Below are 16,990 nucleotides of genomic sequence, written 5' to 3'. Positions count from 1 at the left end.
GATCTTAGGCAATGACTTCAGCATACTCTTGATTGCGTGAACTGTGAACGAGGTACTTATAGGAGACTCATACTCTACCCAAGAAAAAATAAAGGCCTGACCTGACTGAAAAGCCAAATCAAAACGAGTCCAGGAGAGGGCAACCAACCAGATCCCACCTGCCTCTCCAATATTATAAACTAACAGTTTCAATGGAAAGGTCTAAATCACATGAAAAAAAGAGAATTAGTCAGTTACCACCAGGTGCATAGGGTAGGAGTGTGACGTAGAAATTCATAACAATACTGTCAAACCCTGCCCAGCTATTTGCAGCTGACCTAAAAGCAGGGGCAGAGAATGTGGGGAGGCAGGCAACCGTGACAGGCAGTGATGAAGAACTCACTGGGTCAAGTACCTGAGTAAGCTGGTTCCAGATAAAGCCGGGACCTAGCGTGTATAATTGGAATTTTTAGAGGCAATTAGGAAAGACCAAGTTGTGGGAAAGGACTACAGTGGTTTAAGAGGGACTTCGTTCTTCATTCCAAGTAGCCATTCACAGGTAGTTGAATCCAGGGGTCAATTTTCTGATGTCAATCCATATATCATTATAGGGGTGCCTGGGTGGCTCAGTGGGTTGGGCAGCTAACTCGATTTCAGCTCAGGTCATGATCTCAGGACTCTGGGATAGAGCCCCATGGTGGGTTCCATGCTCGGGTTGGGGTCTGCTTGAGATTCATTCTCTCTCTCTCTCTCTCTCTCTTTCTCTGACCCTCCCCCACACACAGAGTCTCTCCCTCTCTCTTTCTCTCAAATACATAAAAAAGTCCTTAAAAAAATACATCATCATAAATATCAACACCCGTGACTGAACATGAATTATATGCCAGGTGTTGTGCAAGGCAATTTGTCTCTCTCCGATTATCACAATGATCCCGCAAGGTTAATGCAAGTCACCTACATTTATAGATGAGTATCTTTACACGAAGGACTAAGCCCCGTGACCAAGGTCATGCAAGCAGCTAGAATAAAGCTGGAATTCAAACCCAACTCCGAAGTCCATGTTTAGAGCACACAGAAGAAAGGCCACCCCCTACAAATAAGGGCAGAGAAGAGAAGGTTTTCTGTTGGACCTGGAAGGATGTGTAGGATGTGGACAGCTGGAACGGTGCTGGAAGGACATCCGGGAGATCCCGACAGTCCCTGAGATCCTGTGGAGAAGAAACTCAAATTCAAGTGCTCTGCAGTCATGCTACCCAATGGGCACTTTGGGATTCTAATTTTTATTCATCACAGAGAAAGTCATGTATGTACAGGAAGATTTCGGTCATTAGTTCTTCATCAAAAGCTCAAGTGTTCTACACTTCCCCTGCCTATCAAATCATCAGCACTGTTATGAACACAGCATATGGGGCCTCAATGTTCTCCATGCCCTACAACACAGCATTACAGTTAAAAATGATCTCAGTGGGGGTGCATGGGTGGCTCAGTGGGTTAAGCCTCTGCCTTCAGCTCAGGTCATGATCTCAAGGTCCTGGGATCTAGCCCCACATCAGGCTCTCTGCCCAGCAGGGAGCCTGTTTCCCCCTCTCTCTCTGCCTGCCTCTCTGCCTACTTGTGATCTCTGTCAAATAAATAAAATCTTTACCAAAAAAATGACCTCAGTGGACAGTCAGGTGGTCAACCTGCCCCCTGATGAACGAACTCCCCCCTTGATAGCAACAAAAAATGGCCAGCCAGCTAGCATCTTCTTTCATATCTAGAATTATGATAATCTCTTCTTCCAAGGCAGCCAAGCCACAAAGAGCGAAATACTAATTCTGGAAAACTTTTTACCTACATTGGGCTGCACTCCTGCACCTCTCACCTTCCACCTGCTCGTTCTAATTCTACTCTCTAGAGGGAAACACATGTCTGTTCTTTTTTTCTTAGGGAAATCCTTTAAGACTTTTACAGTCCCCTAAACCTTCTCTTATTCAGGTTAAAGATTCTCCTTCTTCGAACCATTCCTTCAAAAACATGGTCTCAACTCTGAACCTTTCCACTTACCTGCCTCAGGGCCCACTAGCATTTGTCCACATCACCCTGAATAGAACTACACATAGTTTCCAGGTGTGACCCAACTAGTATAGAACAGGAAACTGACTACACCTCTACAATGCAAATATCAAGCATTTTTGGCTACTTTTTAACAGTCTCATGCTAGTGACCCTCAGTTGAGTGCCACTGAAATCAAGTTCATTTTCCAAGTCCTCCTCTCCAGCCACACCCAGCTGGCCTTCCTTACTTGTGCCATCCGTATTTGGAGCTCACACACGTTCCTGTTTGTCCTTCTTGCTTTCTACACTTTGCTCCTCTCTTAGCCTATAAAGCTTATCCAGAACCTTGACTGTGGCACATGCAACCTGTGCTACCACAAATGATGGCTCTAAATTACCCATAAATCAGCAAGCCCTCTCTCTGTATTCCTCTAAATCACGGGTTAGAGTTGAAGACAAGAACTACCCTCCTGACACCAACTAGCATTCGTTAGTGATGGCCATAGAGGCAGTACATCTGAGCCAACAGAAACATCCTGCAATCCACATCTCCCATCTTGTTCCTGAGAATAGAAACCCTCAGTTATTGAGGATATAAAGATGCTTATTGTTGGATAGAAGAGTTCTAAGTTAACTATCATCATAATCAACATGTCTTTTGATATGAGCTCACATGTCTGCCCTTGAGGGGATACTTAGGATGGTCTTCAAAATGTAGGTTATGGGACCATACACAAGTTTCATGGTGTAGACCCTACAAAGAGCCACTAAACTAAGGTACAAGAGGTTGTGCGGGACTGTCAGCTGGGAGAGATACTATCTTTTGTAACAAGACATTATAGATAAGAGAAGCTACAGCGCCTTTCAATATGAGCCCCAAATTGAAAAGTCTTAAGTCTTGGAACTCCATGTCTCATGTCCCAGGGTGAGAAGAAGCAGTGGGCTAGATTTATTTAATAATTAATAATTCCCTTAAGTATCATAGTTCTCATTATCAAGTGCTACCGTCTGCTGTGCATGTACATAGGACATTTCAGTTATTGCCTGATGCTCATGGTTCATAATTACACCTTTTGAAAATTTAAATTCTATTTCTCTCTCCCATGGTTTCTCCCATTCTACAGAAGACAACAAAGACCTCCAGTAGCACTTGAGCAAAATATTTATGGGTTTTCTCAGGGTCCTGGTAATTCATTCAGTCAACTCAACATGCCTTTGGTAAGTATTTCTCAAAATTTTCCTGAGAATAAGACACTGGGCTGGGCACTAGGGACTCAGGCTGACTTCAAGCAGCTACATTTCTTACATTAGTCTCTTTTTAGCCACAGATTTCCATTTTCTTTCCTGGGGCTTATTCCAGCCTCTCTCCCCTTTGTTGACTGTGAGACCTTGGGTAGGTTATGAAAAATACTGACTTAATGCCCATCAGCTAATGAGGATGGACATAAGGTGCATATGGGACTAGCATAGCTTCAGGCACATAGGATATTTAATAAATATTAGTGATTATTTCTTTCTTTCACTCCTTTCTATGCAGTCTACCAATCTGACTCTTTTCAGAGAAGATAGGAGTTAAAGAGGAGTCAACTCGTTCTCTTCTCTCCCAGGACATCTCTGAACTTTAGGTCATTTGCCACCACCAGGGAATTAACCCAGCATGCTTTGCATGACGCATTTTGAAAAAGGGCGGGGGGGGGAGAGAAGAAGAAGAAGAAAGGCTTTGGCTCTGGATATATTTCAAGTCATGGTTCCTTTCCTGACACTCTTCTTTTTATAAAATCCAAAGAAAGCAAACTCGGAGCACTGAAATCCCACTCCCAGAGAGGTGGCACAACTTGGTGTGGGACAAAGCTGGTCCAATGCCAGGCTCTGACAACAGCACACAGATCTTCCTGCCACCCCTGGCCAGTCCTTTCGTTCCTCCTATTTCCCAGGAATCACCATCAGATTTGGTTTGAGTGTTTGCATCCCCCTTCCCCCCACACTCAAATTCCATGTTGAAATCTTAACCCCCAGTCATGAAGGTATTAGGAGGTGATGAGGTCATGAGGGTGGAGCCTTCAGGAACGGGATTAGGGCTCTTATAACAGAGGCCCCCAGAGAGCTCGCTCTCAGTGGGAAGGAGGAAGTGAGCTCTCACTGGAATGTCACCATGCTGGCGCCTGGACCTCACACTCCCCACCTCCAAAGCCGTGAAGAATAAGTTTCTGTCGTCTAAGCTGCCCTGTCTGGTATTTTGTTACAGCAGCTTGAACGGACAAAGACACCATCACAACCTTTACATCCATGTGGAACTGCTCACTAACTTGTCATTCTAGTTATCCAAATGAGTCACCCGAAGATTTACCTCTTAAAAACAGAGCCCCTGTGCAGTAAAGGAACCCAAAGTATAACCAAACACAGCTGCTCAAAGCGCTCAGGAGGGTGGAGTTTCAGGGAGAGAAATGCCAGGAGCCAACAGTCAGTGGGTCAAAAAGCGATCTCCCTACATTAGACATCCTTGTTATTTTGTGGTTGTTGCTGCTGATACAGGAACCGGTCACTGAGGTCTACAGGGGTTCATACTGTAGTCAATGACTATTTATTGTGGACCTACTGTGCACCAGGCAGGGTGCTGGGGAGCTGGACTGAGCAGCAGCTCTTTGGCAAGGACAAGGTATAATTTGCACTACGTTCTGTCAGTCTGGATGCTATTAGCTTAACTCCACATAAACTATTAGCTTACTGTGTGTCACTTCCTCACCCACTCACCCACCCACCCACCAAAGAGTGTTTTTTAATAGCTAAAAACAAGTCCTTCAGACAAATCACTTCCTCAAACAGCCACCTAATCTCTCCTTCCTCATAGCAGGGCTTTCTGAGTTACTTACACTTCCTCTCTTTCCACTTGTTCCTCAAACAATTGAACTTGGTGCACATCATTCCCCTGAGACTGCATTTCTAATTGCAAAATCTGAAAGTTCCTCTCCAGCGCGTACCTTGTGAGGCCTCTCCAGGTCTCCTTCTTCAAACTCCTTCCTTCTAAAGTCTAACAGGCATACTTCCCATTTCCTTCCTCCCTTCCCATCTCAGCCTCCTCTGCTGAGCAGCTTCCAGAGCCGCCCTGAAATGATCACATCCCCAGGGGGTCCGGCCTCAGCAGGGGCTCTGCTCACTCTCTCCCCTCTTACAGACAATTCCTGCATCCATGGGGCCAGCCCTTCTTGCACCTCCCTCAGATCCAGACCACATTTTTAAAAAACATTTTTGAACTGAACACCTGTACAGAAACTTTGCACCCTACAGTTACTCATTGTCTTAAATGCATGAGCCACTATGTCCTCAGCAAAACTCTTAGTGCCTTAGGACGCAGCAGATAAAGATCACTGTGCTTAGAGGGCAGAGTGAAACACCAAAAAAACCCATAAATGTAATAAATTATTTAGTATATGAGAGGATACTAAGTGCTATGGGAAACAAAGCAGAGCAGGGCATGGCAAGGGGAAAATCAGAAGTGCAGGTTTGAGGCAAGTTTCCATTTTAAAAAGGTCAGAGTAGGTCTCAATGAGAAGAGAACATTCCAGCAAGGAATTACAGGTAGTGAAGGAGTGAGCCCCGAAGTATCTCGGGAAGAGCATTTGAGGCAGAAGTGCATGGGTGTGTGCTGGCCAGAAGATAAGGTACAAGGGGAAGGGGACAGAGGGACGGGATCCCAGAGGGACAGACACAACTGGGTGGGTAGGTGAGAGATCACCTAGTGCCTTACAGGTCATGGTAAGGACTGTGGCTGTTATTCTAAGTCAAAGTGAGAGGCATTGTAGGGTCTGGCAAGAAAGCAACCTGATCTGACTCCATGTTGCCAGGCCTGCTCAGGCTGCCACATGGGGATAGGGAGAGGGGTCAAGGGTAAAAGCAGGCAGACCATCAGGAGATCCCTGGGGAGATCCCAGTGCCAGATGCCCATAGCTTGGAGTGCGGAGGTGGTGAGAAGGAACAGATTTCAGGTGTGCTCTGAAATTCAAGTTGATGAATTTGATGTGGGTGTGAGATAAAGGTCAAGGGTGACGTCAAGGTTTGGGGCTGAAGCAGCCGGAAGGTTGGTGCTGCTCTGAGTAGAAAAGGGGAGAGGAGGGAAGAGCTGAAGTTCGGTTTGGGGTATCGTGGTTTTGAGATCACATCATCAAGTGGAGGGCAAACAGGCAGCCCAAGGTGGAGTCAGAGGACAGGAGAAAGGTCCAGGCTGGAGGTACAAATTTGGGAGCGATGGGCACCGAGGGCCCTTTGGAGGTGCTTGACCAGTTGGCTGAGTTGTTCTAGGGTGTTTGCTCTGAAGCAGGAGCTCCTGGGTTTAAACCTGACTCTAGAACTTTCTAGCTGTGTGATCTTCAACAAGCTACTCAACTGTTTTGAGCGTGTCTCCTCACCTGTGAAACAGAGAAAATGAAAGAACCTACGTCTTCTGGGGTTTTATAGGTGAAAAATGAGGCAATTCATGTTAACTAACCACCCCCCACCAACACACACACAGTAATCAGCACACAAGATACGTAAGCAGTTAAAACCCTCTCCCTCACTACCCCCAGCTCTTACTATCTCCCTAAGCTCAGGATCTTTGACTTCTCCTTCTTTCTTACCCCATATTCAACCCATTCCTCTCCCCAAGTGCTCCTGGGTCACGTGCTCATCCTGGAACCTCACTGCCCCTAGAAAAAGCCCTTAAACGTACAAATCAAACTAAACAGGAAACAAAGTTCTATTTCTATTCTCAAAACTCTTAAGTCTGTCTCCATCTCTCTCTTCTCATTATTTCTCACCTGAGCTCCCAATGAATTTTACTAAACCTCAATTATAGTTCAAATCAAATTCAAATAGTTTCAGTTTGCTTCTGTGTCTCTCATCCCTTAAAACTATAAGCATTTCAACCACTAAGTCATAATTAGCTCCATATCCCTGGTTCCTTCTGTCCAGGGCACAGGCCATGGTAAGTACCCAACTATCACCAGTTGATCAAATGAAGAAAAAATTTTATTGGCTACTATTACCTGCCAAACACTGAAATTAAAATACGATCATCACTACCCCCACAAAAACTACAGTCCCCGCCCACGAGGGGTCTTGAGAGACAAACGTAGACACACCAAGGCAGAAAATAAAACAGCTGAATAAATGCAATGAGACCACTATAATAAGAGGGCAAGCTGTATAATGTGAACCTTATTTACATAACTCCAAGAATAAGACACCACCTCTGCTAGATTAGAAATGAAGACAGGAACTATTATTGGAATGGCTGGCTATAGCCAGAAGCCTTCAAAAAGGAAAGATGGGAACAGGGGTTTTAAGCAGAAGGTGGGGAGGTGAAGCCAGCCACGGAGGGCTTCGTCAGGGTTCAAAGAGATAAAAGAAGAACAAAGGGGCAGTGCATGAGAGCACCCACCTCAAGATGGAGGCCAAAGAAGCTGGTGGAAGAAAAGATGGCCAATAGGCAGTAAAAAAGGGGAGTGTGGGGGAAGACCCTCCATCTTGACAGGAATATGCATGAGATATAGAGCCAAAAAGTACAATATGTTTCTAGTTTAGCTTGAACTAGAAAGAGCCCTCAAAGTCCCTCACCTCCCTTGGAGGATTTTTGTTTCTCTAACACATCAGATCTGTAAACCAGAAATGCAGTTTCCTTGTGTTTGGCAGACAGAGATGGGGGCTCCAATGGTCTCCTTGTCCAAATTAATGACACAGGTATCCCTTGGTCTCAAGCTCCAGGTTGATTCAATGGTGCACAGCTCATGCTCCCTTCCTCCCATCTCGTCTTCCAGCTGTCATCACTCATGAGCAGTCAGACTCCTGGTCCCCAACATCCTTGCCCCAGAGCCCAGCAGTGTGCAGACACACACTCCCCAACAACTCTGGCCAGGATGGAGCCTCGAGCAGGGTCTTGAGGGACCGGAAATCTCTCTGCTGCCATCACCAAGAAACAGCTAGAGGAAGGTCATGGTTATCCACATTCATAACCGTTGGGTTGACTTCAAACTTGAATGCAGGGATCAGCCATCCCTTTGATGCATTCTGAATGTTATCTTTGTGCTCCATCTCCAATAAAGGTAACCAATCCCTAACTGACCTCCTCAAGGAGAGAAGCAAACCTTCCTATCATTCCAATGAGACGAAAGGGTGTAGGCATAATAAGTTCTAATTTGAGTCACACAAACATAGGTCTAAAGTCCCAGTCCATTGCTTCCTAACTCTGTCACCTAGGGCAACTCAGCTGAATCTCTGCGTCTCTTTTATTCATCTGTAAAAAGGGACAGAGTTACCTGTACCACAGGGCTGCTGCAAAGATTAGATTTAAAAAGATATATAAAGCACCAACACACAACCAGTGTTCAAAGTGGCAGCTATTATCATGGTTCTTAGAAATGAAAGCATCCAAGACAATTATTCAGTAGGTTTCCATCAGCTTTTAGCGGAGTCTCACAGATGCTCTTGGTGTCTAGGAAAGTCATTGCTGAGTTTTGGCAATGAGGCTGAGGTTGAAAACAGGATAGAGGTCAAGCTATTCTCCAGGCTCTGAAGGGACAATACTCCCTACATCCTATAATTTAGATGTCCACAAGATTGGCCTTAAGAACTTAAAAACAGAGGCAAGACCCAGACCTATGGAGAAGAGACATACCTCAGTTCACCATCAATCCCTAAAGAAAAGGAAGTATTCTGTGCCCTCGTGGCCAGGGACTGAGCCGTCTGGAGACTCAGAGGCTACAGAGGAAACCGCAGTGCAGGTTTCCCTGGGCACAAAGCAGGGAGTGATGGTCCCTCGAAACCAACTCATTCCGGGCCTGCGCCATCCCTGCCTCCCTGCTTTCCCTCTGGGAGTCGGGATCCTTCCTGAATTTGCATAGCTGTGCCACCCCATCTCCACCAAAATATTAACACACCAGAGCCAGGAACAACTCCTCAGTGCATGCATGAACAGTGCAGAGGCTGACCGGGCACCAGGTCCTCAAAGAGCCGACCTCTTGACCAGCGCATTTGACACATGGGGTCACTGGTTGCTTGATCACCGTCAATAGGGACCTTTGAAGGCAGCTCATTCCATCTGCAGACGGTTTGGAGTTTAGAGGTTTAGAATGTAGACTGACTGATCCAGAATTCACTTCCCTTAACTCCTATCTTTAAGATCTACTTGTAGGACTAATGAGCTTTTAAAAGATGAAAAGCTTTTCACAGTAATATATCCTTTCCATCCATTCATGTCATAATACTCCCAGTCAATATTTACTGAGGGCCAACCAGGTGCCACACCTTGCTGGCAGGAAAGTACAATTCCATGTTTCCTAAACTTGCCAGATCCTAACCTCCTCCTGGGTACCTGTTGCAGCCTCTGCTTTCCAGCGGTACCCCCCACAACCCCAGCAAAGCAGGCTTCATCAAAATCGGATACAGAGCCTGGGAACGGCTCCTTCAACAAGAGCTCCAGGTGATTCTTAGGATCACTCAGATTAGACACTGATGACGTAGTAAGTAAATCAGGTAGAATCAGGTAGTGGGACACGTGGGTCCACCCTATGCTTCTCTCGTTTTCTCACTGTGGGACCCTGGGCAGCTTGTGGAGTCTCTCTGAACCTTGGTTAAGGACCTGTGATTTCGGAATGATAACAGCGTATACCTACCTGCAGGATAGGCAAAGGAATAAATTAGATGTCTTAGCACACAGCCTCCCCAGAGCGGCGTCATCACTCGTCCTAATAATCCTAAAAAAATTGTAACCCTAACGGACCTAGAGGGTATTACGCTAAGTGAAATAAGTCAGTCGGAGAAAGACAAATACCATAGGTTTTTTTCATTCGTGTGGAATTTAAGAAACAGAACAAATGAACAAAGGAAAAAGAAACAAACCAAGAAACAGAGTCTTAATTACAGGGAACAAATTGATGGTTATCAGGGCGGAGGTGGGTGGAGGGATGGGGGAAGTAGATGATGGGGATTAAGAGTATACCAGTCGTTAAAAAAATAAATAAAAAAGTACACTGGTCGAGTTGAAGACCAAGTCATGTAGAGAACTGTTGAAGCTCTGTGTTGTAAACCTAAACCTAATAACACTGTATGTTAGCAATACTGGAAGTAAAATTTTAAAAAATTTTAAAAATAAAAACAGCAATGCTAGTATTTTTGCTCAGTACCACACCATTCGCGTTTAAAGTGTCTGAGACCAGGATTTAAACGCAGATCTGACCCTGGGTAAAACATAAGTGCCTACACCCAGCAGGAGGGGGAGGAGGAATTAAATGGGCAGGAGGCCTAGGGGCACAGAATGACCTACATATCCCCATTCCCTGTCCTTGAGGGATCATCCAGAATCCCCTCTTGCTCCAGGTCTGCACCCTGCCCAGCCCTAAGGAGCTCCTCTCCCAGGAGGCAGGCTGGGTATAGAGTTGGAGTGGCTGGCCTGGGGAACAGAACACACTGTGCTATGCTTCACAACTTCAAGCTTTGCGAGGTCTTCTCACCCTCTGGGAGACCCCCCTCTTCACTGCAGGGCTCATCTGCAATAGTGCTCTTAGCACAGTACCCAGCTCACAGTCAACTCAGCACCCCAGCACCCCAGCCTTGACCCACCACCTCTCGCTGAAATCCCTCGACCTTGTACTTAAAGTGGAGTTACCTATGACTGACACATTAGCACATAGTTCATTAATGAGCCCCCATTCATTTGTTCACACAAATATGCATTAAGGACAGGTGCTACAGGTGAACAGGGGCCAGCCCCTGCCCCTGGAGCCTTCGAGGAAGAGAAAGATGCATAAAATGGTGGATGTAAACCTATGTAAGATCTTCAGAACTAAAGGCTGGGGTTGTACCAACTCCACTAGGGGAAGCCAGGAAAGGTAATGTTCGTCCTGGGTTCTGAAGGATGAATAGGAGTTTAACAGGCAGAAAAAGGCATACCCAGCAGAGAGAATGGTAATCCGGAGGCTTAGCCATGAAAGCAGGCCCATTGTAGTCAAGGAATGGTGAGAAGCTATGAGGGGTGAGGGTATGAGGGCTGCCGTGATGGGAGATGGGATTCAACAGGATTATCTGCACCAGACCTAAGTGTTTCAAGTCCCAATTCATCCTGAAAGAAACTGGGACTGGTGGAGTTTGTTTTTGTTTTTTGTTGTTTTTTTAATTACTTTTATTGACATATAATGTATTATTTGCCCCAGGGGTTCAGGTCTGCGAATCATCAGGCTTACACATTTCACAGCACTCCCCATAGCACATACCCTCCCCAGTGTGCATAACCCAACCACCCTCTCCCCCCTCCACAAACCCTCAGTTTGTGAGATTGAGTCTCTTATGTTTTGTCTCCCTCCCGATCCCATCTTGTTTCATTTTTTCCTTCCCTACCCCCACAACCCCCTGCCCTGCCTCTCAAATTGGTGGAGTTTTTCTAAGCAAGCAAGGGATATTACAATTTTCTCTAAACTCAGCGTTGAGTTCCTGGCACTAAAAAGGGCTTTGATGGGGTGTGAAGAGGAGCCATTTCAGTTGAGAGAGGAGAAGGTGCCAGAGACCATCTTTCCTCACCCCTGGTCTGACCTTCAGTCCCACCAACCACTGACCTGGTGGGCCCTAAACTCTAGTCAAGTCCCCATGGAAACACCAAGCTTCAGAAATTGGATTTCCATGTTTACAGAGTGATGGGAAGAGAGGAAGGTAAGAGACACAGTTGGGACAGACTGCAGGGACAACCTGCAGGTGAGCCGGCGGGAGGCGGGGAGGGGGAGAGATGTCATTTTGTGTCTGGAGGCTCACAGCATCCCGAAAGGAGCCTGACAGACCTGGATTCAGATCCCACCCTCCACCCCTTACTGCCTGCACGACCTCAGGTCATGCACTTGATCTCTCTGAGGCTGTTTTCTCATCCATTAAATGGATATCAGCAACACCTCAAAGACTGTTCTAAGGGTTTGTTTCAAGTGAGCAGCACAGTGTCCTGGGCACCTCTAGATATTACTAAACTGTTTAACAGCCTCGCTTTTATCTTGTGGAGGAGGGAGGTGTAGAACGGGCTCCATGGAGCAAAGGATGGAATCAGCGTCCCCCCTACCCACCCCCGACGCACCCTCACCAGACACATGCTAGGCTGCAGTGAATTCCTAGGGGAGGCCCTAATCAGTCCTTCCAAGTTGCTTTCTGCCCTCCTCGACTGTTTGCTGTTTCTGTCCGAGTGGATCACATTTCCCACCTGAGCCGGCAGGCCCCGGGGGGCTGTGGGCTGTGCTCCCGGGACAGCTCCTCAGGCTCACATGACAAGCTGGCAGGGCGCAGCTGTTCCTGGCAAGGACATGAATAATACAGGCCTTTTTCCGCAAACTCTGGCAAACATTCTGACGTGACAAGTGAAAACACTGGGTCCAAATTCTCACTGGGACTGAGGGCAGAAGAGGCCAAAATAACTTGCCTTTATCAGGGCTAAATCATGGAAGTGAATCAGAGCTCTGCTAGGGGGTGGGGGGCCGAAGGAAACTACTGGTGATAAATGCCAAGAAAGGCAGGGAAACGGGGGGGGGGGGCGGGGAGGAGGGTGTCAAGCTCCTTGCAGAGCAAACTGTATTGCCTGAATGTGTGTCGGTGGAATGTTCCAGAATCCCAGGGGCACGGAGAAAAGAGCCCACATGACTTGCTGGCTGGGGAGTGAATGGGGCCATGGATTTCATCTCTGCAACAGCCAGAAATCACTATGACCACCCCAGGCAGCCAAGAGACACCTGCAACAGGAGACCTTATGAAGAGCCGGCCCATGGCCCCTTGCGAGCAGGGGACAAGGCGGGTGGGGCTTAACAGGGTTCCGTCTCCCTTGTACTACAGTAGCACCAAAACCAGTACCTGGTAGCAAAGCTTGGTCAGTCTGAAGGACTGAAGAAAGACATAATGTGAGAAAGAACACAGGCTTTGGACACAGGAGCACCTGCATAACTCTGCGAATATAGGCAAGTGCTTGTTCTGAGCCTCAGTCTCCTCATCAGGTAAATGGGATTATGACATCTACTTGGAAAGGTTCTTAAAGAATTAAAACAATGAATGTAAAGGCCCCTAAAATAGTGCTTGGTAGGTAGCAGGCACTCAATAAATGGACTGCTCGGAGTACAGTCTTCAAGTATCTTCAGACCCTCAGTATCAATTGTTTCTAATTCATGTGGAGCAGGGAAGGACATTGGGGGGAACAAAAAGAGTGTAAAACTGAAGATGATGAACCAAAAGAAAGTACAGGGAGACCTCTAAGGTCACACCTACCTGCCTGTGTGGCCTTGGAAAGTTGTGCATTTCTGTGGGTCTTAGAACCTTATGGGGGTTGGAGCTGATCGGTGCTCTTCAAACTGTGCTCCAGGAACCCTAGAAAGTCCGTGGAGACCCCGAGGGGCCTTCATGGGGGTGGGGAAGAGAGAGACACATAGGCCCTCACACAGCTTCAAGAAGCTTCCCACAGAAGGCTTTCTTCTGAAGAAACAGTTCCACACTCCATCCTGACTCTGTTGAAAGTCATTGCTTTGTCCTAGATCACCAGTGTTCTCCCAAAGACCAGTTCTCTCCAGGAACCTCGTGGAGGACTAAGGTAAGGGAAGGGAGGCACCTGGAGTGCAAAATTTAAGGAGGCCCACACCCTCGGGGTCAGGTGAGCGCAGGACTGGTGCCTCCTTAAATTCGGCACCTAAGGCACATGGCTTGCCTGGCCACTACCAGCCCCGAGTCCCCAGCCCTTCTTCAGTGCCCATCTTCGGCATTTGGCCCTTCCCTCTCTGGAAATCTCTCACCATTACCTTCTATGGCACTGCCTTCTGCAGGTAGTGTTCTGCGTTCTGGCTCCTCTCCTTCCTCCTGGGCAAGAAGAATGGGATGGAGAAGTGGAGGGGAGAAAAGCACAGCCATCAAGGAGAAGACAGTGTGCAGAGGGGCCGGCAGGTCTGGTGTTGAGCAAGCTGAGTGTGAGGGATTAGATGAAGGGCAAGAGGCAGGCGGGCAAGGTAGGTCTGGACCCCAAGAGAAGCAGCTGAAACAGGGAGACGTTCTCCTCTCCTCTGTGAAATGTCTCTCCCCTCCACTTCTTCCTTCCTCACCCCACTGGCCCAGCCAAAGTCAGGTGCACATCACCTGATACTAGGGCCCTCACAGTAGCCTCTTGAACCATACCTGCCTCCCATCTCTCTCTACACGCACGTCTATGCTCCAAGTCCAGCTCTGGACAATTAGACCCCTCCTTGGAGACAAAATGGTATCTTCCATGTTTGCTCCACTAAGCCCAAATTCCTCACCTCCACTCCACCCCCAAGCCTCCAAGTAACCCTCCACTATATGCAAATGTGCCCCGAAGCTGTAGGGGACCTAATGCACCACTACTCCCTGAATTCACCTGAGCCCCCTGCCCTGACTTTGCTCCTGGTCCTTTCTTCCCTCAGGTACCCTCACTTCTCACCCCAGTTCCACTAGTGGAATCTTTGCACTGTAAACAGCACACCCACTCTCCTCTCTTTGCGGGTCCTGCATTCAGGCTTGGCAAAGCCTAGAGCTGTTTGCAGATGTCGGAGAGTACACTTCCCTCTCTCGGCTCCACTAGTATTTTCAATATGTCAATATTGCAAAAGCAAGGCCCTTGTGTTGTCCTCCGTGATGGGCCACAGGGAGGAAAGCAAACACCTGGCCTGCTGAGACCCACGCCTGCAGGCAGGCTACACAGAACATTGTGTCTTCGGTAGGAAGCTTGTCGGCCACAGGAAAACTGCCCTTTCCACCATTTCTCTCCTCCCCTTTGCACCTAGCCCAGCTGTGGGCTCTAGCAGCCACTCCATAAATACTAATTGAATTAATTAATGAGATCCTCGTGCTGGGAGCACAGAACTAACTCCAGAGAAAGTAATTCCAGAATGATTTCCATACAAAAAATAATTTTCTTGCCTTTTCCATGTGATGATGAATGACCCCTCCAACAATAAAAAATGTTGTAAAGCTGGGCCGTGATGATGGTGGCACAACTCGGGACATGTGCTAAAAGTCCTTGAATTTACACTTAAAGGAAGTTACTTTCATGACATATAAATTGTGCCTCAGTAAAGTTGTTTTAAAAACTGTGTGATTTCATGGTGGCGTACTACATTCGGCTGAGTAACACCCTGAGTCACGAGCACACTTAACAACAAACACGTAACCCAGTCTGTAAGGTGTGGCTCTGAGTTCCGCGTTAGCCCCCATGGGTCAGCAGCAGCTGCCAAAGGCTGGGGAACCTCCCAGAACAGTGAGGCTTGCTGGGGTGGAGAGAACACCAGGGTGGCCAGGCTTCGGGTCAGTCAGCAGGACACAGTGTCAAGTGAGCTGATCCTACAGAACATTCCACATGGGCCTCTTCAGTGGATCAAGGCTAAAGAATCCAACCCAGATCAGAATCGCTCCCCTGAGGAAGTCTTCCAGCCTCAGACTGTGGCTCTCTCACTCCGTACCCGTGAGCCTCCTCCACAGCAAGTCCACAGTTCATAATAACACACTCAGCTGGGCTATTATGTAACTAATATTTGTCTCTCTCTGTAGCCCATATGCTACGTGAGATCAAGGAGCCGGATCTTGGGTTCCCAGGGCCTATTACTGAAGTAAGCACGTGGTAGAGGGTCACGAAGGAGCCGACTGAGCTGACTGACCGAGTGAATGGACACTCTTCACCAAATGAATTAGGACAAGGGACACACACCCATTTTCCTTCAGGGCAGTACCGCCATGAAGCTGGATATTTAAGATTGGAAAGGGCCCCATGGAGAGAAGAGGGAACCAACGTTCTTTAGGGCAATTCACAACAGAGCCCCTCTTCGCCTCGCCGCAATCTAGACACTAGATACGGTTATTGTCCTGTTTACAGGTGGAAACAGAGGTTTTGCAACCAGAACCCAGATCGGTCAGGCTGGAAAGACCAAGATCCTTCCCAGTCATCTCTGGGGTGGGGAGTCCCTTCAGCGCCTGCTCAAGGTTATCAGTGCTCAGACTGGTGGTTGAGAGTCTGGGGGCCAGTGAAGTGGGTGCTTTGCCCAAGGTGAGGGCCTCCACGTCATCTTCCTCCTAGCCTCTGCCCACAGTGTGCGTGAGTCAGGCCTGGGTGCACAGCAGGCTCATGGAACAGAATTGTGTCTTCACAAGACTGTGGTGCAGGGCCCGAGCCTCACTCACACCTGGACAGCAGCCCATGCCCGGGACAGGCCTCCAAGGAACGCCCCTTTACCCCTGGGAAAGCACTTGCCAGCGATTCTGTTTCCCACTGCCCATCACCAGGGGCTGACAGCCCAGAGGACGCTCATAGCATGACCTCCTCTCCCCCACCCTGTTCCCAAGGGAAGAGCCTGAGGCCCACAGCTTCCAACAGCAAGGTGCATTCCACACATCTCTGCCCTCGCAGAGATGGTACAGCACAGTGACGACAACGATAGGATTGGGTGCCAAACCATCTGGGTTCAAGTCCCAACTTACTCACCACGTACTCGCTATGAGACCTCGCGGACCCTAGTTTCCTCATTCGTCAAGTGGGGTATTCATAGCACTTAACTCAGAGTTGCTATGGGCCTTAAATGAGCGCCTACGTAGAAAGCACTTGGTGCCTGGCACAGAATAAATGCTATGGAATTGTTAGCGATATGCACGTTTTCCCCAGCACATTAAAGCTGCCTCTCCATTTGTGAGTGAAGGAACGTGAAATGCTGAGCATAGGGAAGGCCTGAGGCCATGGCAGATTCCCTTGGCATTTCAGGCCTGCAAACACTGAGAAAATAGCCACCCTGGCCTAATTCCAGAGGCTTCTTTTTCTCGGCTGCCAGTAAATACAGATGTTGGCATACTGGTACCAGGGAAGGACAGGACGGGGAGAGAGAACTTATCCCACAGAACAGTAAAAAAAAAAAAAAAAAAAAAAAATCAACACTCACAGGTCGTTTGCTCGTCTGTGGTAAAGGAAAAAAAAACCTTCCCTGGAAAAATACACAGCT

General features: G+C 47.7%; 1 protein-coding gene across 2 annotated transcripts in view; it reads right to left on the bottom strand.

Moving 5' to 3' along the window:
• The window catches only part of ST6GAL1 (ST6 beta-galactoside alpha-2,6-sialyltransferase 1), a 118,062-nt gene that overhangs the window by 66,884 nt on the left and 34,188 nt on the right, over positions 1-16,990 (bottom strand). The gene's annotated exons all lie outside the window — the stretch shown is intronic.

This window comes from Martes martes (assembly GCF_963455335.1).
Source record: "Martes martes genome assembly, chromosome: 1".
NCBI lineage: Eukaryota > Metazoa > Chordata > Mammalia > Carnivora > Mustelidae > Martes > Martes martes.
Note: the sequence above shows the minus strand (reverse complement) of the source record. Positions and strands in the feature narration are given on the sequence as shown.